At 40.7% G+C, this 12640-nt stretch overlaps 1 protein-coding gene across 1 annotated transcript in view; it reads left to right on the top strand.

Moving 5' to 3' along the window:
- The window catches only part of LOC109388741 (mitogen-activated protein kinase kinase kinase MLT-like), a 127320-nt gene that overhangs the window by 33831 nt on the left and 80849 nt on the right, over window positions 1-12640 (top strand). The window lies entirely within an intron of this gene.

Raw genomic sequence — 12640 nt, 5'->3', positions numbered from 1 at the left:
CCTGAAAGCACTTTTCCTGGGGCCAGCTATTTTTTTTTTTTTGCTCTCACTGTTTTACAAATGGAGAAATCTAGCCATTTAGAAGACTTTAAGATTAACATGTTTCATCTCTTAATTCCATTTTCCTCCAATCAAGTCAGAATATTTCTTAGTTTATTTTATTGTCTACATTTAAGGAGATAAAATAATTATTTAAATACGTGTGCCCGAAAGAATGAGATCTGAACTTAGTAACATTAGTGAGTCTAGTGGTGGGGGTGGGGTGCCAAGAACTAACCACAGAGTTTTATAGACCTATTAATTTTTTGAAATTATTTCCAGATTCTTATCTCTGTGTTATGGGTTTGTGGTAGGGGAGCCATTTAGAAAAGCAGCAGGAAAAATGTAGCATAAATATTTTATGTGTTGGTGACTTAGATTGACTGTCTAATTTTGATCCCTGTGGACATGAACACTCAGGAGCCACAAGCATACACATATGTACACAAACACACCCACACACCTTCCCATTAGGTTTTCACAAGGCTTTGTTCTGGATACAGTGATTTGACAGTGGAAAGCATGGAATGGAGAATGTATTTGACAAAGAAAGTTACTGGGCTCCTGGAAGGTGAGACAGACCTTAATGGCAAGCTTGACTTATAAGTTAGTAATAATTATGTCCTTTCACCACATATTTTGCATGTACATCATCATGGTATATTTGACTTGACTTCAAACTATCTACTTTCTAATTACAATTTCTTCCTGTTATTTACTTAAAATATTATCAAAATAATGATTTTAGAAGTAGCTGTAATTAAGTTTTAAAGTTGTACGGTTTGTACCATTAGAAAATCCTGTCCAGCAGGTAATACCATGATATAGAAGATGCTTCCGTACAAAACAGTAGATTATATCAGTAAGGTCCATTCAGGAGACAGAAACCACACCAGTAATTTGAACAGTGAAAAATCAATATAAAAATTACTAACTAGCAAAAGGCCAACTACCATTAATTAGCAAAAGCCTCTAAAGAATATAGTAATAGCAAAAGTAGGGGCCAGCTGCCATCTTCAGAGCTTAGGGAGAATACCAAACGGAGACACAGACTTGGAAGAGGGCCCCCAACCCCAGGCTGACATTTAGACCTCCCTGGAGAACACGTGGCTGTAGCCTGCTGGGTGATGGGTTTGCTGTGGTGTCACAGACTGGAGCTGGGGTTCCAGTGAAGTTCTCAGAGGTGTCATGGTTTGGTGCTGGTGTACAGGAAGCCACCTGCTGGGGTGCTGGCAGACTGAAGGGGGTCCAATAGAATCATCCCACCGAGGTGCCAATAAAACACCTGAGGGTGAGTAACATTAGGGGTCACACATGCTGCTGCAGCCACAGCCGCTGGGGAGAAAATCACACAGGAAACAGAGAAGTCCCCTCCTCTATTTGCCTTACAGTGTCCCTGCAGTGCCCTTTGTTGACACAGCCTGACACTGTGCCAGGTGGCAAAGGGACAATGTTTATAGAGTCTAGCTCCAGTTCACAGGGCAGGGCAAACACACAATAGATATGGCGCTGAGGGGCGACAACTTGTTAACTGGCACAGTTCACCCCTTTGGCTACTCGGCATCTGTATACACCCTCTCCACACATTTGAACTTCCATATAATAATGAAACAACTCTATGCTTTAACCACTCAAGCTCACACAAGTGTAGAAGTTCTCATCCCTTTCCCCAAAAGAAGGAGACAAACAATCCCAACAATAATCGTATCCATTGCTGGCTGGAATATTCTGTTGCCTAGAAACTAAATCATAAAGTTAACCTCTAATGACTTGTATATAAAATATGGAGAAAATAGACATTTTTCCAAAACAGACATACATGTAGCCAACAGGTATATGAAAAGATGCTCAACACTAATCAGGGAAGTGCAAATCATGAGCCACAATCATCTCTCACCTGTTAGGATGTGTATTATCAAAAAGTCAAAAGATAACAAGTTTTGGCAAGGATATGGAGATGAGCGAACCCTTATACACTGTTGGTGGGAATGCAAATTGGTGCAGCCACTATGGAAAACAGAATGGGCGTGTCTCAAAAAATTAAAACTAGAGCTACCATATGATCCAGCAATCCCACCTCTGGCTATATATATATATCCAAAGGAAATAAAATCAGTATCTCGAATAGATACCGTCACTCCCATGTTCACTGCAGCGTTAGTCACAGTAGCTAAGATATGGAATCAGCCTAAGTGTCCACTGGTGGATGAATAAATAAAGAAAATTTGGTGTGTAAAGTACAAATATTTAGTTACAACATGAATAAGGCCTGGAGACGTAATGTACAACATGGTGACTATAGGTAATAATAATGTGAAATTTGCTAGCAGAGTACATCTCAAGTGTTCTCATCACATACACAAAAAGGGAATTATGTGAGGTGATAAATATGTTCATTAGCATGATTGTGGTAATCGTTTCATAATGTGTATGTATATCAAATATACATACACCTTAAATATACACAATTTTTATTTGTTAATGATACCTCAATAAAGCTAGACAAATACTAGCAAAAGGAAAAAGGAGAGAAAAGAAAGAGATAATGTACAATAATAAATTGTTGTATACATGAGTATATATAATATGCGTATAGGTATATGGCTATTAAGCAAAGGAAAAAATACACACAGCTACTACCATCCTCATTTACAGTTTTCGTTTTTGTAATTAGTCATGATCTCTGGCTTCCTTCTTCTACTACTTATTCCATATTTTCTTTTTCCGTCAGACAAAACCTCAGCTGGTCAGGGATCTTTCCCTGGTGGGGTGACCTGAACCTCGAACTTTCAGTCCTGCGGGTTCGAATCCTCAGTCCTGCCTGTTATTGGTTGTCAGGATGTTTGATTAGCTTTTATTGTTGGGCATAAAAGTACTAGGAGTCACCCCATAGAACCCTCTGGGTTACAGATGTAGACTTTCTTACTTCTATTGTTTAGCAACAACCCAGTTTTTTTTGGTAATTGGGATCAATCACTCCAGTCAGTAGAGGAACCTCTTTTTCTGCTTGTTGGTTCAGTGGCATAAGAAACCTAACATAGCCAAATGACAGTCTCATCTTCCAATTCAATGAAGTTATTATTGTGCCCCTGGTGGAAAAATTGCATCACTGGGAACTAAGACCTCCAAACCAGCAGAGCTCAAAGTTGCTGGGATGGGGAGCAACATTCCTGAGTGGATTATTAGGTGTAATAGGAGCCCATTTCTGCCTGTTGATTCCCAGATCCATGTATTCTTTTATAGGGAGAGAATGGTCCCTGAATCAAAGCATATACTTCATCTTCTAAATCAGAAATGCTTTCAGGATGTCTCTCAACCAATGATGTAACAGACTTCAGTAGGCCATTCTGCCTTTCTGTTAGGATAGCTGCCTCTGAGTGAAGGAATATGTGGTGAGACTAGTTAATTCCATAGGTCTGAGCCCATGGCTGCACGTCCTGTGCTGTGAAATGGTTTCCTTCATCAGAAGCAGTGCCATGTGGCATCCTGTAATGATGAATAAGGCATGCCAGGAGGCAGCTGAAGATGCTGTCAGAAACATTCCAGGCATTGCTGCTGCTCAGCGGCAGCAACAGATAGCTCAGCCTTGATAGGGCAAAGTCCGTGTTGCTGTCTCCATCCCTGCCACCGTGGCCACTTTGTTCATGAGCCCATTGAGGTAGCGTTGTGGTTGCTGGAAAAGAGGCTAAATGACACCTACAGAGCATATAGTTTCGTTCTTCTAATTATTATCGAGCACCCCCTCTGTGGTGGGTGCCCTGTGGTGAGTGTTCTGTGGGACACAACCTGTGCCCAATCTGAGAGGTTTGTCCACATACCTCTCCACCAAAATTCTTTGTCATCAGTCTTCTAATCCTGTTGCTTTCACGTCACTGATCATCCAGCCAAACTGTATGCAATCACCCATGAATTAGTGTAAATTCATACTTCCGGCCATCTGTCACTCCAGACAATGTATCAGTAAACGTACTGCTGAAGTTCTGCCTACCAGGACAATTGTCCTTAAAAGCTGTCCTTTGGGGATCACCCCTAACTGGGGCTGCAGACATCTGCTTTTATATAGAACCATTTATCATACAGAACCACTTATGAATTAAACTTGTATTTTTTCTTTCTCAGTTGTAGAGAACTTGGCATTGATTCAGATCTAGTGTTTAGTTGTCCCGGAAATCCTGAGTGCTTCGTTTTTCCCAGTGTACTGTCCAGCTGGTAAATGGCAGCAGTTCCCTCTGGTGAACTCTTGGAGGAGATGGGTAAGGGAGCCTCGTAATGACTTTGGGATTTGAAATGATCAGTTTCGTCTTGAATCGAGTCAGATGTAACCCTATCCAGGTTTCTTTTCCAATCAATGCACTAACTTTCACATGAGGTACTTGGTGAGGTTGTGACTTCAACTGATGTTGTCAGTACCACACACACTTTTGGTTTTGATTCCTGGAAATATTAGCACTGTTGCTATAGGAAATAAGAGATCCTTTTAGAGTTACTATGGAAGCTCTCTGGCCTTTAGACTGTGACTTGGGCTAGGAATTAAAAGACCTGAACTTTTCATTTTCTGTTGGTAAATTGCACTCGAAAGAATCCACCCCACCCTATAATCCTTACATTCACCACTGCTGTCATGGTCAAGGACCGCAGCCACATTGACTGCTAAACCTCGTTTCAGTTGGCACTTCACAACAGTTAGTCACAGACGATAACCTGATTGGTTTTGACACCACGTTATGCCATGAGTCACTAGCATCCCGTTTCCCAACTTAACACTGCAGTTCAGTCCAAGCTCATGGCCAAAGTAACCCTAAAATCCTATTTTTGAGGGTCTGTAACCTGGGAGCATACCTGTTACCAATTCTGTATCAGTCCAGAAATTTAAGGTAGAACATTATTAACTAGTAAAAGATGGTTAACTGCTAAACAGGGTAAAAGAGACTGATGTCAGCAAGTAACAAGTATAGGGAGCAGCTTGTACCCCTGGAGCTGAGGGAGAGTGTTCAGAAAAGGAACAGACATGGAAAGGGCCCAGCCCCAGGCTGTGACTGAGACATGGGGTAGAATCTGAATGGATGATAGAGGAGTTTGTTGCAGTTCTATAGGCTGGAGCTGGTTCACAGGAAGCCACCTGCTGGGGTGCCAGTAGTCTGATGTAGTGCCATAGGTTGTAGTTCTACAAGCAGTCACTCTCTGGGTTACCTGTGGGCCAGAACTGCTGAACGTAAAGCTGGTGAACCATGGATGCCATTACACAGACCGGAAACTGGCAGACAGGAAGCTGTCCAAGAGGGCGTGGCGTGCCAGAGCTTGTTCCTAAGAGTCCAGCTGCTGGGGTGCAGAGACACTTGCTGAAAGATGAGTGTCACTGGATCTCCTGCACACTGCTGGCAGCCATGCTGTAAAAAGAAGAAAAAGCACCAAGAACCAGGATACGAAGCCCCTTCCTCTGCTCTGCCTTGCAGCGACCCTCCAGTGCCTCTGTTAGCAACGCCTGAAATTACCCCCACTGACTAAGGAGAAATGTTTACAGGGTCCCACTCAAGTGTTACAAAGGAGGGCAAAGTGGAGGTACAAAACTGAGAGGCAGTTAATTCATAACTGACACGTATTGATAAAGTGCTAGGTCATTCTGAGAAGAAATGGATGTGCCGTTGTTTCTTCCTACGGTGAACAGCAACTGCCTCGTCATCAGTTTACATATTTTGTGGTAGATGTGTACGTTCAATACTCCTTAAATACATTCCTTGTAGGATCTCTTGTATATTACCTCCTAAAAGAAAGCACTTTCTCAGTGCGATAAATTCGTGTGTACTTCAATCTTCAGATCATTAACATATCCATGCGTCTTGGGACTGCAGCTACAGAACATATATTGTTTCATGGCTTTTTGGCATGGTGAGAGCTGTCCTCCCAGCAAAACAAGGATCTCAGATTACCTTTATAGCAACCTCACTTATTTGTGTTTCTCTGCCCGCAAGCCTCTACCTCATAGTTTGAAAATAGAAAATGAAGTTAAATTTCAGATATGTTCCTTGAAAAAAGGACCTTACATTAGTATTTTGTCTACCACTAAAAATGTCAGCAGGCTGGGGAATGGAAGAGAAAATTCATTTCATTCCAGAGAGGAGTTTTCTCACAAAGCTTTCTGTTCTTTATTTCTTTTAATTTTCTAAATTAAGGGATGTATACTTTCCAATTCTGTTTTGCAATAATGTGTACATTATAAATGAGCAGAAAATTATACCATTAGAATAATTAAAAACAAATGCTTTGAAGCAATGTAATTAAAATTTTTATGGAACTTTAATATGTTTAATGAGTCTCTCTCTCTCTCTATATATATATAGTTATAGTTATAGTTATATATATAATCTCTCTCTGTGTGACTTTTTTGCCTATGGCACTTACATGTAAATTAGAATGGGTAAATAATTTTGGGCTTCCTACTATATAGTCAGGGCAGGGAAAAGAATGGCCTGCATAGGGTAAGACAGACAGACAGACAAATATCATAGTACTCCAGTGGTGGGATGCAGGGAGGGTGGTATCTGAAATAATAAAGCGTGCTTCTATACAAAGGGAATATTCTTTTCCTGTTTTTATTGTCAGTCCAGAGGGAAGGGGGTAAGCATGCTAGAATTGCAGCATGTTCTCACAGACTGCTCTGGGCCGTAAGGTTTGCTTAGAAAAGCAGAGTCAGCATTCAGCTCAGCATCATCCACATCCAGACGTTTAACTCTGATGCTCGCCATTGCAACAAGTGAGAGGTTTGTGTTTTCTGGATTTTAGAAAGTGAAATGGAGCCTGCAAGCATTGCTCGCTGGTGTGACAGCATGCGGTTTTGGAATGGACATTTATTTCCTCGCTAAACCACAAGCTTGTCGAGGTTGGTTTTTGTGGTTTTCTGCAAACGTGCAAGAGGAAGTAGGGACTAGCATTATGGCCAGTCGGTAAACATCAGGATTTTGATCGCCAAATGACTAAAACAGGAATAAGAAAGCCAATGTCCCTCGCAGAGGACCGCCCCCTGGTCATTTCCCTCTAATTATCTCAGTGAGTTTAAGAAAGAACAAAAGGATGGATGGATGGATATACACTAATTATAAAATATCCAGAGGTTAGGTTCCCATTCCCCCATTCTATTTCCTACCTCGTTTAAACCTTCTGTTAATATTTAAATGATTTAAATAGCCATTGACTACTCTCTAGCCCTTCTCTTACAGCTTGCTCTGCCATTCGTAATGGCGGAAAGAGATGAAAAATAATTTGTTTAGAAACAGAAATTTTGCTTTTCAGAGGATTCTGTTAAAAAGGTGACTGCTAGAATTAGCAGCAGCTTTCCAATTTAGCATGTTTATATTTGGAGCATTTTGTGACGGGGAAGAAAGGCCATGGGAACTGGATGAAATAGGAGAAAACGCTGACATGTACTACAATTTTAGTAAGCAAAGCAGACCTTCTTTCTTGGGGAAGCTTTTTAAAAAATTGCCTAATTCCTAAGTGAAATGGGCGTGGGGATGGGGAGGAAGGTGCTAACCCCAGAAATGGATATGTGGGTTTGGAATATAACGTTAGTAAAATGTATCCTAAATTAGGGCAAAAGAAGTAAGAGATGAAGGCTGAAGCCCCATAATTTACACGTATCAACTAATAATAATACTTGCAATTCTTCATTGACCTCCTCTGTGTGCCAGTGCTCTGTGTGCATAGGTAACCCCCAGTGAGTTAGGTATTTATCGCCAATACATGTGGAAAAAAATGGAGACAAGTTAACTTATCTGCCTAAGGACACACAGTAAGTGTTAGATCCAGAACTTGAATCCAGGCTCCCATATGCACGTTCAACTGTACCTCTGTTCACTGAAGCCTTCCCACTCCTAGTTAAAAATTTATTTTTGAGTCTAACAGGAGAAATAAAATGAATTAATTTTGAGGCAAAAAAATTGTGAAAATGATTAAAGTAACAATGGAAAGAACATTATTTTTTCCTGTAACACTAAGTTTGTCTCACACTCCTTGATGCCTTCTCCAGTATTTCTCGTGGTAGTTTTCTAATGACAACTCCCAAGAACCCGCGTTGGTTTAGTTTATGCATCTGCAAAAGATCCTGTGACAGAGCAGCAGATGGAAGACATTGTGGTTCCACTGACTTTAATTAAAAGTTTCCATTGCTGTTCCTGGCATTATTTCTCCCATAGCTATATGGAGACTTTGCTTAAGATGACTTTAGGCTGTTATTGAGCTGTTTCTTTCCTGGAAGTACAAAATATAGATCACTTCTTGCTCAAATAGAATTTCCTTTAAATTCCATTAAACAAGAACCTGTGGTTTTTTTCCCATTGTCAAACAGTATTTTTATTAGTTCTCTTTTTTGTAGTTATTGTATCGTTACTTGCCGTGTGTGTGTGTGTGTGTGTGTGTGTGTGTGTGTGTGTGTGTGTATCCAAAATTTATACAAAAAAACAAAAGGGCAAATTCCATTCAGTTTTTCAGCAATTCAAAATTTGGCACAGCTCACCTAGAAGTTTCCAGTATGGGTCTGTGTGTGGGGAGGAGGTTCTTTCTTCTTTTCCATACCTCTCTTATTGGTTCTTAGAATTGTTTCAGAAGACAGCAAAGCAGTTCCGCTGGACGCTCGTGCATGGGCTTTCCTGGAGCTTTGCTGGGGAAAGGGTCTTCATCCTTTATTTCTCCCACCTGTTTTATATGTGAACCCATAGGTTTTTTTGTTTGTTTGTTTGTTTGTTTTTTAGCTGAGCCATCCTGCTACCTGTTGGCAGCTCAGCGGCTGCTCAGCTCGGGCTGGACTCGAACCGCTGTTGCTCAGAGCTCAAACTCTTGAGTGAGCTTTTAACCAACTGAGCCACTCGGCCGGCCCTTGAACCCATAGGTTTTGCATTTCTGTCCCTGGCAGACTGTTCAGTAAGTAAAATGACATTAGCAGTGAGAGAGAGGGAAAGTCAGGCTGATGATTGTTACTGCTACTGGAAGATCATTGCATCAGTGTCAAACAAAAACTTCAACTGCACCAGGATTCAGTTTGACAGAATTTTAGAACCTACCCATCTTCTACTGAAACATGTGGCTATGACTGAAACAAGATGCTTTCAAAAACAGGTTTTGACTTATTATCTATCAGCACCTTGGAAAACTGTGCATGTGATTTCTTAGGGATTATAATTACTTCACATAGTAGTGGCATTTGTGCAGAGTTTTTGTCTGCCTGGATAAAACCCTTGGCTATGTCTTCTAACTTGGTGAAAATAGCAGAGCCAGCAGCAGCCCAGGAAGCTGAAATCATCCTTGAGCATACACTCATTTTGTTTTTCTACTCTGGCTTTTACCCACTAGAAGGTAATGCATTATCTCCCGGGAAATCAGAGACTATCCTGTGTGCCTATAGAATATAAAGGTGGCTAAGTAATACACACACATATAAAGTTACATGTATAGTAATCGACATTAGGTGCTCCATTAAACAATGCAATGTCACAGTGTACCACCAGTTCTTCAGGACATGTTGCCATGGATACCCAGTGTGATGGAAATGGGGAAAGAGTTGCTTAGGAATTCAACGATTTCATTTTGAGGTGGAGAGACAAACTGTCCAGAGATAGGAGCCATTAAACCAGTCACATATACAAATAGTTGTTTTCAAAATTGTCAGTTGAAAAGAAAACATGTTTCCAAATGAGTATCAATTAATGACAGTTATCTCATATTGTCTGTTATTTTGTAAACCAAAAGACTGGGCAGAATTCTTCATTTCAGCTAGACAATTATGTGGCATATAGGTATTTTTAAGAGAAAAAATTTTAATCAAAGATGAATACACATACAACTCAAAAAATCAAATAAAGATGGATAGTAGTAGGATAGTTGAAAAGTTCTCCTAGGACCTAGGGTCTTTTCACATCACTCAATATTGTGAACCCTAAGGTCATCTTTGTATTGATTGATAAAGCAAAGATTTGGGAACGGAGCAAGTTTTAACAACTAATGAGTTGTGATAGAAGCAGTAGTAAGGATGGCAGCTAGCTAGTTTGATGTGATTTCATGTCCTCCCCTTTGTGTAGGAGTAGTTTGCAGCCAGGACAAATTCTAATTCTTCAATTTCCTGGAGGTATCCCTGATCTCACCCCTAATACTCCCCAATGCAATTCTTATCTCTAATCAAATGGATTCCAAAACAAGATTCTGAAATGGAAGGATAGGGCTCCTAATGAAATGGGTGTTCATTTAGTTGGATCCTCAACCATATAAATTTGGTTGACAATAGAAAGATGTTTTAGAATTAGCACTCTTTTTTCTCCTTGTCTGCTTCCCTTAAATTCAAGTCATTATTATCTCTCCTTCCAGCACCTGGCTTTTTTCCCATTCTGATCCATCTGCCGTATGGATATCAACTTAAAAAAGAAAAAAACAGACCATATCATGTCTACACCAGCAACTTTTGATGGTTTTCCATTACCTATACAATAAATTTGAAACTCTAATATGACATTAGACCCTTTCAACAAATTTACCCTCAACAAGAGCTTTCAGCCTCTTCTCCTGCTCCCTTCCCCTCCTGCAGGCTGTGTATCAGCTTCTTGAGAGCACTGAACACTCTCCACTTGGGCAGTGTGTTTTCCTGCCTCCAGCTGAAATGCGTTTCTTTGGACCCACTGGGTCAGAAGACTGTTGTCCCTGAAATATTCCCCCTTAAAAGCTCTTCTGGCCCTCTCCCCCTCCCCCCACCCCCACTGGAGTTAAATTTTCCCTCCCTGTTTTTGTAGAACTCTATTTGCACTTTTACCGAGCATGTGCCTTAGGCTGCTTTTGACTTTCCCCTAGTGTCATCAGGATGTGTAGTGTAGAGGTTAGGAGTACATGCTCAGCACAGTGCAGGAAGCATTTAACACAGTGCCTAGCGCATAGGAAGTGTTAAACAAATGTTAAAAATATACGCTGAGTATGTCTTTTTATCTCTTCCACCTCCCAGCTCCCAAGGGTGCTTTACATGTAGTAGATTTTCAAAAATGTTTATTGATTAAAAACTGGGGCTCACTTCTGTGGAGTACTTAGTGTTTCTCTATTAAAAGCAGGTGATGGAGATATATAAAACTTAGCAATAATTTCAAATGCTTTACCTAAGTTTTTATGTATTTTAAGAGGGGAAGTATGATGAAGAATACATATTTCATATGTAATTACTAAATTTTAGAAGACGGTGTAGTAGCAAAGCATTGATGTCATTGTTTTTATTCATGGTAATAAAAGTGGATGTGCTCTGAAAACAGATTGGGTAACATGTGGAGAGATGACGCACAATTGTGAAGAGGCCGTCTCCCAATAACTAACAGAAAGGACACAGCGAAAGGAGACATGAGGCCAGAGTTTGATGAAGAGAGTGAGTCATTCAGGAACTGTAGCATCTATAGGACTTCAGAATTTTAAGTACGGTCATAAAAAATGAGACAGCTGAGAGCACAGCACAGGGTCATAAAATTAGAGAAACTTAAGGTTGAAAAGTACCTCACAAGTCCAGTTTCCCTGATTTTGGCTGCGCATCGGAATGACCTGGTGGGCTTGTTAAAATACACGTAACTTGGCCCTACTTCCAAAGATTCTGATTTAGGGGTTCCAGCATAGAATCTAGGCACGTGTGTGAGCACATGTGTGCGTGTATTTAAAAAAACAAAACGTTTATCCCGGATGTAGGTCAGTGGACTGGCATTTAGGAACCACCAATCTTCCTAACCAGACACTCTCACAATGGCATTCCTCTCTACATTATCTGGTTATCTGGACACCTCAAATACCTCTGGTAATAGGAACCTTATAGTAAAACACCCTTTGTTTTGCATTGCCCTCTTTCAGAGGCCTTAGTTGGTTGCAGTTAGAATTTGCTAACCTTTAACTCTGTCCATTGGTTCTAGTACTGTCTGCTGGAGCCACATAAATTGAGTTTGATGCCTCTTCGATCTAGCATCTTTCAGATGTTCAGAGACAGCTACGATGCCCTTTTAACCTTTTGTTTAGGCTATAGAGCCCGCGCCATTATTACTGTGCTGTGGTTTCAACTTAATTCAGAAGCCATTTATTAAGTACTTCATATATGCCAAAACTGTGCTGAAAGTTGGAGGACCCACAGGGATCTTACAGGTAAACCAGGAGAGACAAACTTGTAAATAGCTTCGGTCCAGAGGCGGTGGTCTAAAGTGTGGGTTCTGGGGTCAGACCTGCACTGGACGCCCTAGCTCTGGCCCTTGACTAGCTTAGCCTTTAGGAAAGTTCTCTGTGCCCCAATCTCCTCATTTCTAAGGGGAAGATACAAATAGGGCCCACCTCAGAGTACCTTTGAGGGAGTTAAAGGTGATCAGTACAATGCTTGGTATATAGTAAATGCTCAGTACACTTCAGCTAAAACATATGCCGAGGGTTATCGTAGTGGTAGGAACAAAGAGGATGCGTTACTGTTTGGACGGCAAAGTTTATCTGGTAGTGATATAAAAATACTGAGTTTTTATGTACAAAGTAGGTGAATTTGTACACACTTTTTTTTTTTTTTTAGATTTTTATTGGGGAGTTGGGGGATGGGAACAGTGCTGGGGAATTGGGGGAAGGG

The sequence above is a fragment of the Hipposideros armiger genome, unplaced genomic scaffold (genome assembly GCF_001890085.2).
Source record: "Hipposideros armiger isolate ML-2016 unplaced genomic scaffold, ASM189008v1 scaffold_205, whole genome shotgun sequence".
Classification (NCBI taxonomy): Eukaryota; Metazoa; Chordata; class Mammalia; order Chiroptera; family Hipposideridae; genus Hipposideros; species Hipposideros armiger.
Note: the sequence above shows the minus strand (reverse complement) of the source record. Positions and strands in the feature narration are given on the sequence as shown.